At 37.1% G+C, this 13,761-nt stretch overlaps 1 protein-coding gene across 3 annotated transcripts in view; it reads left to right on the top strand.

Annotated features, from left to right (window-relative positions):
* Nucleotides 1-13,761, top strand: part of HMGA2 (high mobility group AT-hook 2) — a 135,452-nt gene that overhangs the window by 23,103 nt on the left and 98,588 nt on the right. The window lies entirely within an intron of this gene.

Raw genomic sequence — 13,761 nt, forward strand, 5'->3', positions numbered from 1 at the left:
TTCCCTTAGAAACTTATAATAATAATGTGTTTTACAAAATGGGAGGTGGTCCCTCTGAAGCATGTTTTGATGTATGCTCAGTAATTAAAATATAAATTTTCTGGTGCATATAATGTGTTCAAAATTGGTAAGCAACATATTCTGAAATTACCTCCTTCTTTGCAATATTGTGTGATAAAATGGAATACTTTGCAGAACAGAACTCTGGGCAGGGGAAGTAAGTTTGTTTTTTTAATAGCATTCTGCAATACTCACTAAAATGGTTACATAAAATTGCAAGATTAAATGTGAAAATACTAATAAATCATACTCGGGAGGCAAGAATGGGATTTGATCATTAATATTTTGACTCAAGATTAATCTCTTTTTTGTTTGTTTAAATATTGAAGTGCTGTTCTTAATTATTCTGTTAAATGAAGTCTCAAAAAAAGAAATTGATAACCTGCCCTACCTGGTCATCCAGTTCAGATTGGCATGGCCAATTTTTACCAGATTCTGACTATTCAGGATTATAAAGACATTGACCTTGGGGTCTGCGGCTTAAGTGACCCTGCCACAGTACCACGATAGCTATGTGGTCTTATTAAGCCATAACCAAGGAAGAGTGTTTATTTATTTATTTTTGCCACTTGTAGTTGAGTGGCAAATTACAGACAGGAGGTGGTTTGGATAAATGTCCTGTTTCTCTACAAAACAATCAGATCATTAGACTCCTGGCCAAGAGAGTTATCTCAATTTCACTCTAATTAGACGACAGACATTGTGGGATTCAATGACCACTAAATGTGTTAAAGACTTTATCCATACTACCACACGCATATTTATTTATGCTTACCCAATCCTAGAGTATTTGTTGGTGGCAGTAAATATTTCTAAAATATTGGAGTCCGTCATGTTGTAAACAAATAAATTAATATGCTATATATGTTTTTTAACTAGGCAAGATAGGTAAAACCATTAGTCCATATTTAAGAGAACATTTTTGTTCTGTTTTTAAGGGTGGAGTCTGCTTTTACTTTTGATCTGTTTTTAAATCAAAAATTTTTATTCTAAACTCATCAATATTTGCCACAAATATTTAACCATTTTTGGCAAAATCTCAATCCAATGGGATTTAATCAAATCTCCCATCTCTGCCCTGGACTCATACAAGAACCTCCGAGTTTCGATGAGCTGAGTGCTTTCAGTCGGTTCGCTTAAATTACCTATGTGTTTTCTCCTATATGTATTCTGTCTGTAAGTAATGGCTATCAAGCATATCAGGTGGTGAAACACAATAACTTTTATTACTGCAACGAGCTCTATTATCCAGGGACTGATTACTGAGTTTGTAGATGATCCAGCCTCTTATCCTCTTCTTTGCTTTGTTTCCCCTGCTTCCCCCAGCTGCTTGCCCTTTGGCCATTTCACCGCTCATTAGTGCCTCCACCAGATGGGGACAGGGCCAGGAACAGGGGGTCACTCTGGTAAAGGCTTGCTGGGAAAGAGGCCAGAGAAATGGCAGACATAAGGTTTTCAGATTATCTGTCGCTTCGATATATCCAGGCTCCCCCCAAACCCTGTCCTCAGAGATAATTTGATGCAGCCATGACCATGAAATTTGTCTTTTATTCATTATTCATTCATATACTAAGTGTGATTTTTAGAAGTAAGATAAGACGTCTTTTTCAGGATGCTGTAGGAAGAAAAATGTCTTTTTTATATCTCTTCAGTATTGATGAGTGGCTGCAGAGTAGGTGTGGTTTAGCAAGTCTTTGCCCCCTATTCAAATCCAGAAGAATTGTACCAAGTTTACTCCTACATTAGACTCAAGTAGTGGAATGGTAGTTCTTTAAATTCAGAAAAAAAGATTACCTTGTGATGCTGAAAAAGTCCTATTTGGGCGTTAAAAGATCATATAACTCACCCTAGCTGTATGACCAAGAAAAGCCCATGTTATCACTTTGTGCTGTGGTTTTGTTGCATTAATTCTCAAAATGCACTTTTGAGTATCGCTTTGAACATAGTATTGTGAAGATGGCTCAACATGTAAGAGAGACAACACAGATATAGAAGAAACTCCTTGAACACTTTTTCGTTCACTTGTTTGTTTGCTTTTATTTCTTGCTTGCCAGAACCATTTAAATCTTAGGGCTCTAATTGCAAAACCTTTGATTTTGTGATATTTCCATTTGTCCTAACTTTTTGCTAAAGTCTTCTGACAGTATTATGGATCAAGCCCTCTGCTGGGTCCTGGGAATATAGATGCCAAAAAGATAGGTGGGGGCTGCCTTTGGGGGCGCTTACAGTCTGGGGGTACCAAAAAGGGAAATCTTATGCCAGCTTATTAGATTACTTCTCTGAACTTTGGATGTTGTGAGGCTAAATTAAATTACAGTTTTAAAGTGTTTTTGAACGCTTTAGAATTTAACATTCCTTCTATAGAAGTATGATTTTGCTTTCCAAATCTGAGTAACACTATCATTCTTTGAATATATATAGCTGTATGTAGTTTATGAATTTGTCGTATTGGTGGGCCTAAGGTTACATTCTCTCATTACCACCAGCAAATATCCAGGCAAGTATAAAATGTATACATATTTGATTTATTGAAATAGAGAGTCAGATTTTATCTGGTTTAGATAAGCTTTAAAAGGTAGATATTAAAGTGTCAGATACAGGCTCCAAAAAGAAGAGGGGACAGGGAATCAGAAAGAGCAGGATAATTCTATCGAGTCACCATCTCAGCATTTGTTGATCTTATTTTTTCTCTTTGTTCATGCTGAATGTAATTTATGTTTATCAAATAACTTTAAAATCACTAGGTGTTAAAGCAAGTAATTATATACTTTAATATTTTTGAATAGTGCTACCCTTTGTATTGAAAACGAGCTCTTTGAGGATAGAAAGCATATCATATTTATCCCTTTACCCTCAGCACGTATGGGCCATAGAAGGGAATTCAGCAAAGTGATTAAGAGCTCAGACTGCCTGGGTTTAGTTATCAGCTTATCAGGGCAAGTTGCTCATTGTCACTAGTTCTTGTCTCCTTGTGTGTAAAACAAAGGGTAATAATAATTCTCATTTCACAGGATCATTTTGTAAGAACTAAATGACAAGTCATCAGAAAACTTTATTCAGCATGCAGAAAGCACTCAATAGATCATAGTTGTTGATGTCAGTACAGTTCCAGGCTCATAGCGCGATTTAATAAATGTTTGGCAAATAGATTTGACAGTATTTCTGTAGAACGTATAAAGCATAGTCTTTGAATTTTTGTTTTCTACTAGTGAATGTGGATTTGAATTGCATTCTTTGGCTTTTTGGTTTTTAATCTGATGATCTGTATTTTCAAAGAAGCTACAGTAGGGTTAAAAGTACCACCCGTGGGCATCAAAGCAGTGTTTGTAATAATTTCGAATTCCAGCTTATGCCTTTCCACTTAAGAAGTAAGCCATGAGCCACTATCATCCAGGCCCAATACCAACTTTGAATGCCTTGCCTTATGTTACTGTTCCCATTTTCTCACTCCTGGAAATAGCATTCTGCTTTCCAAAACAGACCCTAGTGCTGTACCTTGAAAGAATTTTTGTCACAGCTTTGGATCATCAGAAAAACAGAAGAGAGCTTTGATGGCACAAAATAATTTTCTGAGGCAGTTTCTAATATTTTTCTACAAAAACTAATTTTAATTACCTGTCTTCCATTTCCTTTACTCCTAATTTTAGTGCTATCAAGAAAATGAAGAAAGGAGGAAAGTCAGTTAAACACTCTGTTGTTTTTTTGACTTCTTCCAAGGGCATTTTGAAGCCCTTAGGGTGACACAAAAAGCAATGGGTATACAAATAGGGATTCATTAAGGGAAAAATCTAATATCCAAGGTTTCCGTCACTATAGGAGTAAGGACCCCACAGTCAGAATAACATAGGTAGTAGTGTAACATAACTTAGAAGTTTAAACATTAACATTACCAATAAAGGAAGTGCAGATCTGCCAAGTTTCCAGACAATCTAAATATTTTCAGTCTTGAGGGAGCACCTTACAGGATGCACCGAAGCCCAGGGAGGTGAGAGAATTGCCCTCTGTGAAGGACCAAGGAATCACAAGATTATAGCTGATAATATTTTACAAAGTACTATTTGTTTTGCAGTCTTTTATCATTTTCTGTTCAAAATGATGCTGATGTCAATGAAGACATATATCACCCAGTTTGTGTCAGAAGCTGATCCTGGAGTATAACTTCCTTATTACAGAATCTCAGTTCTTACATTTTCTTTCCTACTGTTATTCTCTGAGATGGCCCAATTTTAATGTTTTTAAAATTCCTTGTTGGAAATTGAGGAAGCATTTGCAGGCCTGGGCCTACTCTCAGTCGATAGATCTGGGACAGGATTGGAAAGAATGAACATGGCCGTCTCTGAACATCGCCCCCCTCCCCCAACCCCACCATTCTCTTGAGAGACTGACGTTTAGCCAGTAGTGCTGTCCGTGACTTTGGGCACATGTGCCTTGTCAGTTTAATGGACAGAATGAAAAGGCAATGTACGATAATGCTGTCCATTCTATAACACTGTCGTTTTCCTGTGCTCTTGTGAAATTTTAAATTTCTCTTCCAGGAGTAAAGTTAGATTTTTACATCCTTCATTCTTCTTTCTTATCATTCTCATCCCTAATCTGCCTCATAATTCCTTTCAGAGCAATAGTAAAGAGTTTAATGATGTTCTGTTTGGATTGGCCATTTCGAGTGCTTGTTTCCAGGCTATCAAACCAAAGCGATGGAGGGTCATCTGTTTTTATCTAGTAAGCTCTTCTTCTAGTGACAGTGTACTTCTTTTGTGGACATTAACCTTTATTAGTGAGTCAGCCAGGCTTATGATTTTGTGCATTACTTTGCACCCTGTTTAGACAATTGATGAACTACGCAAAATCATTTAAGATCCATAGTTTTAGAAACAATAAAATGATGACTTTTTCTAATATATAGTCTTAATCTGTTTTGCCGTTAAATCACTAGTCTCAGTGGAGATCTTTTGGGACCCTTTTCAAAAGTTATCACTTACAGGAAAAAAACTCACTCTATTATCTTGCTTTGTTATTATTCACAGGGAACTAATTCATGCCATACTCACTTGTACCACATATTTTGCTGCTGTGATAAAGCAAGTGAACTTTTGCTCAATGTGCAGAGATTGTATAGTGTGAGAGAGCTTGGCCTTACATGGTCACACTATGAAGAATTCCCTTGTGACTGAATTTTTTTTTTTTTTTTTTTTTTTTGCTAAAAAGAGAATTTTCTGCTTAGGATCATTATAATGAGATATGTATTCAGCATTACTATATGCTATTCTTTAAAGTAAATATAGTATGATAAAAATTTAGATGCCTCCTCCTCATCTGAGAAGCTGGTATTTTATATCCATAAGCAAATACAACTTTTTGAATTTGTGTGAAAATGCAGGCATTTTATTTTATGGTTTTACCTTTTTATGAATTTTTTAAATTCGAGACAATATTTAGATTGATTTACCTACAGTCTCGAAAGTATCTTTGGTAGAAAAATCTAACATATAGTAAAGACGTCTCTTATACATCTAGACAGGAGATTTCGTGAGTCCTTGGTAATGATGTGCCAGTTTAATCGCCCTCCCGGTGACAGGAGGGTCTTAGTACATTCAACCGAAATTTCTCCTTATACGGTTTTCAGTACATTTCCTTCTGTCTTGTTCTTAATGGTGATGGAAAACACCTGGTACATCCCTCTTCACCGTGCTTCTTCCTCCTTGGAGTATTATAAAGTGTACACACTTTGGGTCCTGACAGATCTGGGTTTAAGTCTGAGCCTTATCACTTGCTTGCCTCAAGCCATTATTACCACTCTGAGCCCAAATTTCTTCTTTGGTAAAATGAAGCTGACGATTCTGTTCTTGCAGTTTTAGCTTAAGTGTCCAGTTCCTAGTAAATGCCCCAAATATTGTATCTCATATCATTATTGTTTAAATCTGTGAGAATTTATTAAGTCAGCCTTTCCTTTTCTACAGTAACATTCTCAGATTGTTCTCTGTGCCATTTTTCTAATCCACTAATCATGGTTCTAAAATGAGACTTCAGATGGTATGGTAGGTAGACTGCTAGGTTTGCAATGAAAGGCCTGTCTGACTTGCTTTTTGACTTTAATGAATTTCTATCTATATGACGTTGGACAAGTCACTTGACATTTTGAGCCTGTTAGCTCATATGTAAAGTGGAGATAATAATTCTCATATCTTCTGTACTGTCCTCCCTGAGTTATAGCGAGGACACAATAAGAAAGTAATTTACAAGTCACAAAACACCGTACAATCATGAAGTGATAGCAGTAAATATAATCAGCAATTAAAATTTAATACTTTACCATAGAATAAATGAAATTGATTGTGTTATTTATATAACTTTTAAAACTTAGTTCACCATCTTCAGCCTCACCCTTGTCCTATAATAGCAGTTATGAGGCATTTACTCTTTTTTTTTTTTTTTTTAATTTCCATTTTCATCTGGTTGGAAGGCTAAAATTAATAACTTTCAGATGTATGACAGACACATATGAAAACAGTTCCAGCATTAAAGGTATTGAGTCTGTGTGCAGAGAGAGTGAGCAAATTTGGATGAGGTTAAGAGAGGGCCGGGTGGTTTAAAGAGGGATTGAAGAGGTGAAGGGACCTGGAGGAGGCAGATGAGGAGAGAGATCTCTCCAGTGATGGATATTAATGGAGAAGACTGTAGACCTGTGTTTCCTAAGATAGTCACTGCCAAGTTCTAAATAGAAGAATGGTATGGTCACAGCATATCTGAATGAGAAGGGAAATTTGGGACACTGGGGATTGCTTAGAGTGGAAGTGACCTTGGCGGTTGCAGTGATCCCAAGCAGTAGAGGACAATGGCCATGTCTGCAGAGAATTACGCTAAGGGGGAAGGTTGGGCCAGCAGACTGATGTGTGGGGAGGTGAGAATGTATTATTGGAGAGACCAGTGGGAATGTTGAGCTGAACCATGACTGTTTCAAAGTGCTAAAATTGGGGTGGGGAGGTGGGCGGTGAAAGAAGAAAGTAGAGTGGACATAGTAATATTTAAAAGAATCTTTACATATGCTGTTGGTTTTACTTTTTAAATCTATTGAATAAACAGAGTATGTAGAAGCAAGCTTTGCCCACATTTGTCTTGTATTAATTTTTGTTGTTGCCTCGATGCACTTCGGTTTCATATTTAATCATGGGGCTGAAAGTACTTAAGTTTGAGTAGTAGAGAGTGGAATTTGGTTAAATATCCCTGTTGATCACTTTACATGTTTCTATATTCTAAAAAAACTAGCCACAGTGTTCCAACTGTCCATTTGGGATTTGTAGATGCCACTTTCCTGGGGCCCTTTCCTCCATAGCTGTCTGTGACCTTAGCCATTGAATCACGTAATGGTTTTTGGCCTCCTAAGTCAGTGATTTTGAGTGGGCAGAGTGGTAGTGTGACGTCATGTCTGGGGCATGAGTCTGTACCCTCACCACACATAGGTCGCACCCTTCCTGGTCTAGGCAGCTCAAAACACAGTGCTTGGTCCACAGTGGATGCTCAATAAATTTAGTTGCTTTTCCTGTTTGTCCCTGGATCTCAAATAGGAATATCTAAATATGAGAACACTATCATACCATTAGGTTCCCCAATTAAAATCTACAGTGAAAGCTGAGGCAGATATGTGGGAAAGCAGTTCCAGACTCTTTAGTTAGTCTAGAAAAGATGGTTGCACTGGGTTTATAGCTAGGCTGGCCCCAGTGCTCATGAATCATAATATCTCTTAAGGGATTAATGAGTTTTAACTTAATGCAACATTGGTAAACTATATGTAACATTTGAAAGTATTCAGTATAAAAAGTAGCTGACGGAGGTACATATTTTAAGATACTTTGTGTTCTACCAAGGTTGTTTGTATTTTATTGACCACCCCCCTCCCCGCCCCCGCCGGAAAAAAAAAAAAAAGTTCAGAAGGAAAACATTGTCTCCTAATTCTTAGACAGGAAGAATATCAAACTAGTAGATTTTTGATATAGTCTTACACATTTATATTTTTTAAAATAAAAAGTTTCCATTTCTCTGGTAGAGAGAAAAATTAGACCCACTTTCATCCTCCCTTTCTCCTTTACCCTTAATTCCAGCAAAAATATTCTTATCTTTCTTTTTATTCAGATAATTGCAGATTCACACGCCATTGCAAAAAAATTTTACCAAAAATTCCCTGTACAGTTTGCCCAGTTTCCCCTCAATGGTAGCATTTTGTAAAACTACAGTACAGTCTCTCAAATAGGATATTACATAAATACAGTCCACCCGTCATACTCAGATTTCCCCAGTTTTCTGCGTACTCGTCTGTGTGTGTGTATGAAGTTCCAGACAGTCTTACTACCTGTGTAGATTCATGTATCCACCACCAAAGGTATTCTCTTTTAAGACTCTAAGTTGCTTGAGAGGTTTCGGAACATCCCGTGCTGACAGACATAAAGATGTGTCTTCTCTTCTAAATACACAAGAACTTCGCATGGCTGTGGGAAGGTGGAGAGTGGAAATCTGGCCCGTGGTTCCTGTCTGTGGTTGCGCAGTAACTCCTTCACAGTCCCTCATTAGAAAGGGCTGGCTGGCCCAGGCAAAATCATAGGTGGGCTTGGCACGCAGCTAACTACTGGCCTGGAGTAACTTATGCTTTTGTACTGTGTTAAGAGTTCTGCCAATTTCAGAGGCCAGGAAGCAAAGAGTTGGCCTAGGAGTGTAACACACCTGCTTTTCCTGAGGCCACGTACAACAGGCTGATTTGAGTACCTGTTTGTCCTCCTGGGATATATCGAAACATGTCTCCTGAGTCCTGAAGTTGTGGATAAATACTTTTCTCCCCTAGAAATTAGTTTCGCACAGATTTTAAATGTCCACAAGGACAGATATTTATTGGAGGAAATGTCCTGTTAATTGTACTTTGGCTGTCTGGCCCAGTCTCTAGAATGAGCTACAGTAGAATCTTGTTATGCTGAAATCCGTAGGAATATTCACACTTGAGAATGCCACAATAGCATTAGGTTCCTCGAATTTTTAAAATATTGCAACTACCCAGCGCGCGCGCGCGCGCACACACACACACACACACACACACACACACACACACACAGAGCAAAGCTGCGCTGAGGTGCAAGCACTTGGCAGATGGCCTAGCTGCCTCACCAGCTAAGTATCTCAATATTGTACTATACTCTGAGAACAACTGGATTTGCAAATAAGTCAAACTGTGAATATTAAAAATTGAGAATGACAAAGGTCTGTTGTGTACCACTCATCACTCCTGGAATCTGGGTGTTTAATTAGACAACCAAAATTTATGATGATGATGTTTGGGCATATAACCCAATGAGCAAAAACTCGTAAATTTGATCACTGAGATCCTTTCAGAGAATAAATTTAATATATTTATTGCCAGTGTCCTACTGGACTCTAAAATTCAACTATGCCATAGCATATAAAGCATTTCATTTCCTCTTTGGACTAATACTTTTCCTATTAGCACTTAAAAAATTCATGACATACAAGTGACATATTTTATTTTGGGTGGTAACAATTACCTTATTTAAATAAAAGCTTACTTATAAATCAAATGGAGACATTTTGAAAATCTTGGAAGTGCGGAAAAAACTATGTATGAAAGGAAAAATTATAAAGATTATCGGGACAGAGTGCTATTACTTCCACAGCAAATTTTCTTTGGGTCTTACTTATCCAAAAAAATGTGGTCAAACTGCTTGTGTGGCCGTGGAAGTGGCAGATGGAAGCCTGCAGTTCTGCTTCCATGTCCTGCTGACTGTCACTGAGGCCTTGTCTAAGCAATACCGGAAAAGTGCTTTTTGTAACTGTGAAAACGTTAATCTATTGTGTGCTTGATTTGTTCAATGATAACCCTACACTCAGTTTAGAGATTATGTAGCTGAAGTCACTCATATTCTGCAGGTGACAAAATGAAAGCTGAGAGCAATTAAATGTCCAGCTCAAGGTCACACAACCTCATTAGCTAGGACAAGAACCAGGTTTCCTGACTTCTAGTCCATTGCTCTTCCGCTATGGGGAGCAGCTTCCTGTCACCCCACCAGTCTTCCCTTGCTTTTCCATTTGTAATGTTGACAGTTCTGATGAACGTCTTCCTGCAGGTCCTGTATTAGTTTCCTAGGGCTGCTATAACAAAGTAACGTAAACTTTGATGCCTTAGCACAACAGAAATGTATTCTCTAATAATAAAAGTCCAAAATCGAGGTGTTGGCAGGGCCATGCTCTCATCGAAGACTCTAGAGGAGAATCATTTTCATGCTTTTTCCCTGGCTTCTGGTGTTGTTGGTAATCCTTGATGTTTCTTGGCATTTAGGTGCATCACTGCAATCTCTCCATCATCAGGTGATATTCTTCCTGTGTGTGTGTCTCCTCTTCTCTTAAAAGGACACCAGTCATATGTGGTTAGGGCCTACCTTAAGGACCTCATCTTAACTTGATTACATCTGCAAAGACCCTATTTTCAAGTAAGTTCACATTCATAAATACACAGGGGATTAAGACTTCAACATCTTTTTTGGTAACACGGTTCAACCCATAACAGGTCTCGTTAGTTTCAAAATCATTTTTAGAACCAGGCAGGTATTTGTAACACACAATGAGAACCTGCTATGAATTTCATTAAATGTAAAGCATCATATCCAACATTTGTAGTTTGTTACAATAACACATTGAAAAGATTTATAGACTGTTTTGGGTGTGATTTTTGGATTAATTCCCTGCTTTGAAACCATTTGTTGGGCTCCGTTTATTTAAAGGAGGGAATGAATAGACCTGAAAACACCTCATTTTCATTTTCATTTTAGCCTGGAAGCCAGTAAAAGTTTTTTTTTAGAGAATTGAAAACTGTTGCAGAACACCAGCACCGAATTTTTTTTTTTTTTATCATTTTGATCTTCACTTATTAGATACTTGTTTGCATGTGCTAAGCCTCCAGCTAAGATTAAAAAAGAACTTAAAAAAGTTTTGCAGTAGTAAAGTTTGAAACAAAATATTTGCTATATATTATTTAATGGTGGGTGTACAATTTTTAAGTACATGTTTAAAAGAAAGAAATCCTACTCACAACTGCATGTATTCCCATAGTTGAGTATAATAATTTTAGTTCATAAACAAACTTTGTATCCTCATTCTTTTTAATATTATTTAATTGATTTGGGAGGAAATGTTCATGTAACGCTAATTTGTATCTTTTAAAAAATATTTTTAAAACCAAGTAATGGCAATGGATGCCGTGTCTTTTATTAATTTATATATATGTGATTCCAAATCTCCCTTTAAATTAATGTCTTTTAGCTTCAAATACACTTCTTCCCATAAGGCTAGTCCCCATTTCCTATAACCTTGTCGACTTAGGAGAACAATATTTTCCCTTCTGTCGTTTTGATAATTACATCCTCTAAGCTCAGTGGTGGCCTATTAACTAACATGAATACCATGGGCTTGCATAATAGCCTCAAATTTCCATATATTGGAACTGTGAGAATTTTCTATAATGGTGCTTTAGCAATAATGATGGAGGTACAGGCATTTCCTGAGGATTAATGACCAGCTGGGAGGAACCAGTGGCCCTTGGCTCTGCCTCCCAGCCAGCCATTAATTCCAAGGAAATGTCTTTTGCTGAGGTCGTTTTTGCCGTTACAAGCTTAAAATGGAAAAACATAATAGGTGTATGAGTTATTTTTAGGGAGTCGATGCACTTTCCAATGGTATGGACTAATTCGAGAAAATGAATGCATATACATACAATAGTAAGTCAGATTGTTTGAATCATCCCTCAGTATTCCATATGTTTTATGACTGACTTTATAGTTCTCTACCTTTCCCACTTAAAAAAAAAAAGAAAAAGAAAAAGAAAATCTGGTTCAGTAATCTCTGCATTGGTTTGAGGCTTAAAAGTGTTGTATTCAGTGACATATTGGAAACACCAGTTTCGGTTATCAGCTTTCTATAATATTCAGGTTTACATATGGCCTGAAGAGAAAAAAGTATATTTTATATTTTTGTGAAAATTCTTTTACTGTTCGAATAAAAAGCTGCAAGAATATTTTTTTACAAACCCTGTAATAATTTTGCTGTGCTTCTTTGATTTTTCTCTGTCATTTGTGTAACAGGCAGCTTTAGTTTATACCTTTATATATTGAATTCATGAAATAACAATGTACAGCTTAGTTAGGCAACATCCTAGGTGTTTTTTTTTTTAAATGTATATTAAGTATTGCAATAATGGAGAACTCTTTAAGATAAAACACACACACAAACACCCACACACTTCTGCTCCTAAAAATAAAGATTAAGTGTCAAAAAGTTGCCCATTGTGCTCCTTTATGATTCTTTTAAAAAGCTGGCCTTTGTTTTATTTCTGCTTACGATTTTAATCAGCTGGCTCGTTGCATTATTTTTCGTCTAAATTATTAACAAAGCTAATCTAGAAACTTTCTTAAAAGTCATAAAGAGAAAACTTTCTTAAAAGTCATAAAGGGAAAATCTTGAGAATCCTAGAATATTGCCATCCGTGATGTTGTGGAGAAATGCGGACAGCATCTCCCAGGCATGATGCTCGTGGACCATTTTTATTTGTATCACCGGTTCATGACTCCACCTTTATCAGCTTCAGATATAGAGGCTAGACTTGGTGGAGGATTTGAACAATTACAGGACACAGATCTGCACCAAAAGAAATAGGAGTCAAGCTAAGAAGTCTTGTCCTAATTGGCACTCAAGTTCTTGTCCTACTTCTTTCCTTGTTCACCAGCCTCACTTAGAGCCTCCAAGTAGTTGTTCATTTGCAATCAGACTTTCTTGAGCCTGTTTTTTCAAAGGTCCTCAAGTGTTCCCGGTCTGCTTCTCATTTCCTTTTCCTCGGCTTTTGACATCCATGAAAAGCTCAGATGCTGCTTTGCCTCTCAGACCTAGCCCCTCCGCTTTCTTTCACTTTCGTTGAAGGTGCTAGGATTCTCCTGGTTCTTCTGGAGCCACACTCCTCAATAGAACTTTCTGTGGTGACAGGAATGTTTTATATTTGTGCCATCCAATGTGGTAGCCACTAGCCACATGTAGCTACTTGAACATTTGAGATGTGATTTTGAGAAACTGAATATTTGGTTTTATTTCAAGTAATTTGAATTTTAATAACTATATGTGGCTAGTGGCTACTGTCTTGGACAGTACAGTCATCTTTGGATCTACTATGTCTCTGACTTCTCTTCACATCTTTCCTTTTTATCTTTATGGTACTTTGTATCAGCTTCATTCTAACTGTCTCTTGCCCCAGGAAGAGACTTAGTGCCCTTCGACTAAAAATTTACCATATTCTGCCTTTGGTCTCTTGCCTAATTCAATACACCAAAAATCAAATCGTTTTATATGCGAGCATCTGTGATTGATCCTGGAAGAAGTTTAGATACAAAGAAAACATATTCCTTGTCCTCAAAGAACTTATGAAATACAAAGAACCAGGATTTTCTCTGTGGCAGTGAGCAGACAATTCATGATTCAGCAATAGCACTGAGTGAGCCATAAGTGGATTGTCCTGTGTTTATGGCTTTGAGATGGGAGGTATTACAAAAAAACGTGATTTTTTTTCCTTCTAGAGGGCTTAACTTTCAAACCATTTTTAGACGAAGTACTTTATACAGTATAAAACTATTATCACTTAAAATGCCACACAAGTGCCCTATAATT

Source organism: Pteropus vampyrus, unplaced genomic scaffold (assembly GCF_000151845.1).
Source record: "Pteropus vampyrus isolate Shadow unplaced genomic scaffold, Pvam_2.0 Scaffold9, whole genome shotgun sequence".
Taxonomy (NCBI): domain Eukaryota; kingdom Metazoa; phylum Chordata; class Mammalia; order Chiroptera; family Pteropodidae; genus Pteropus; species Pteropus vampyrus.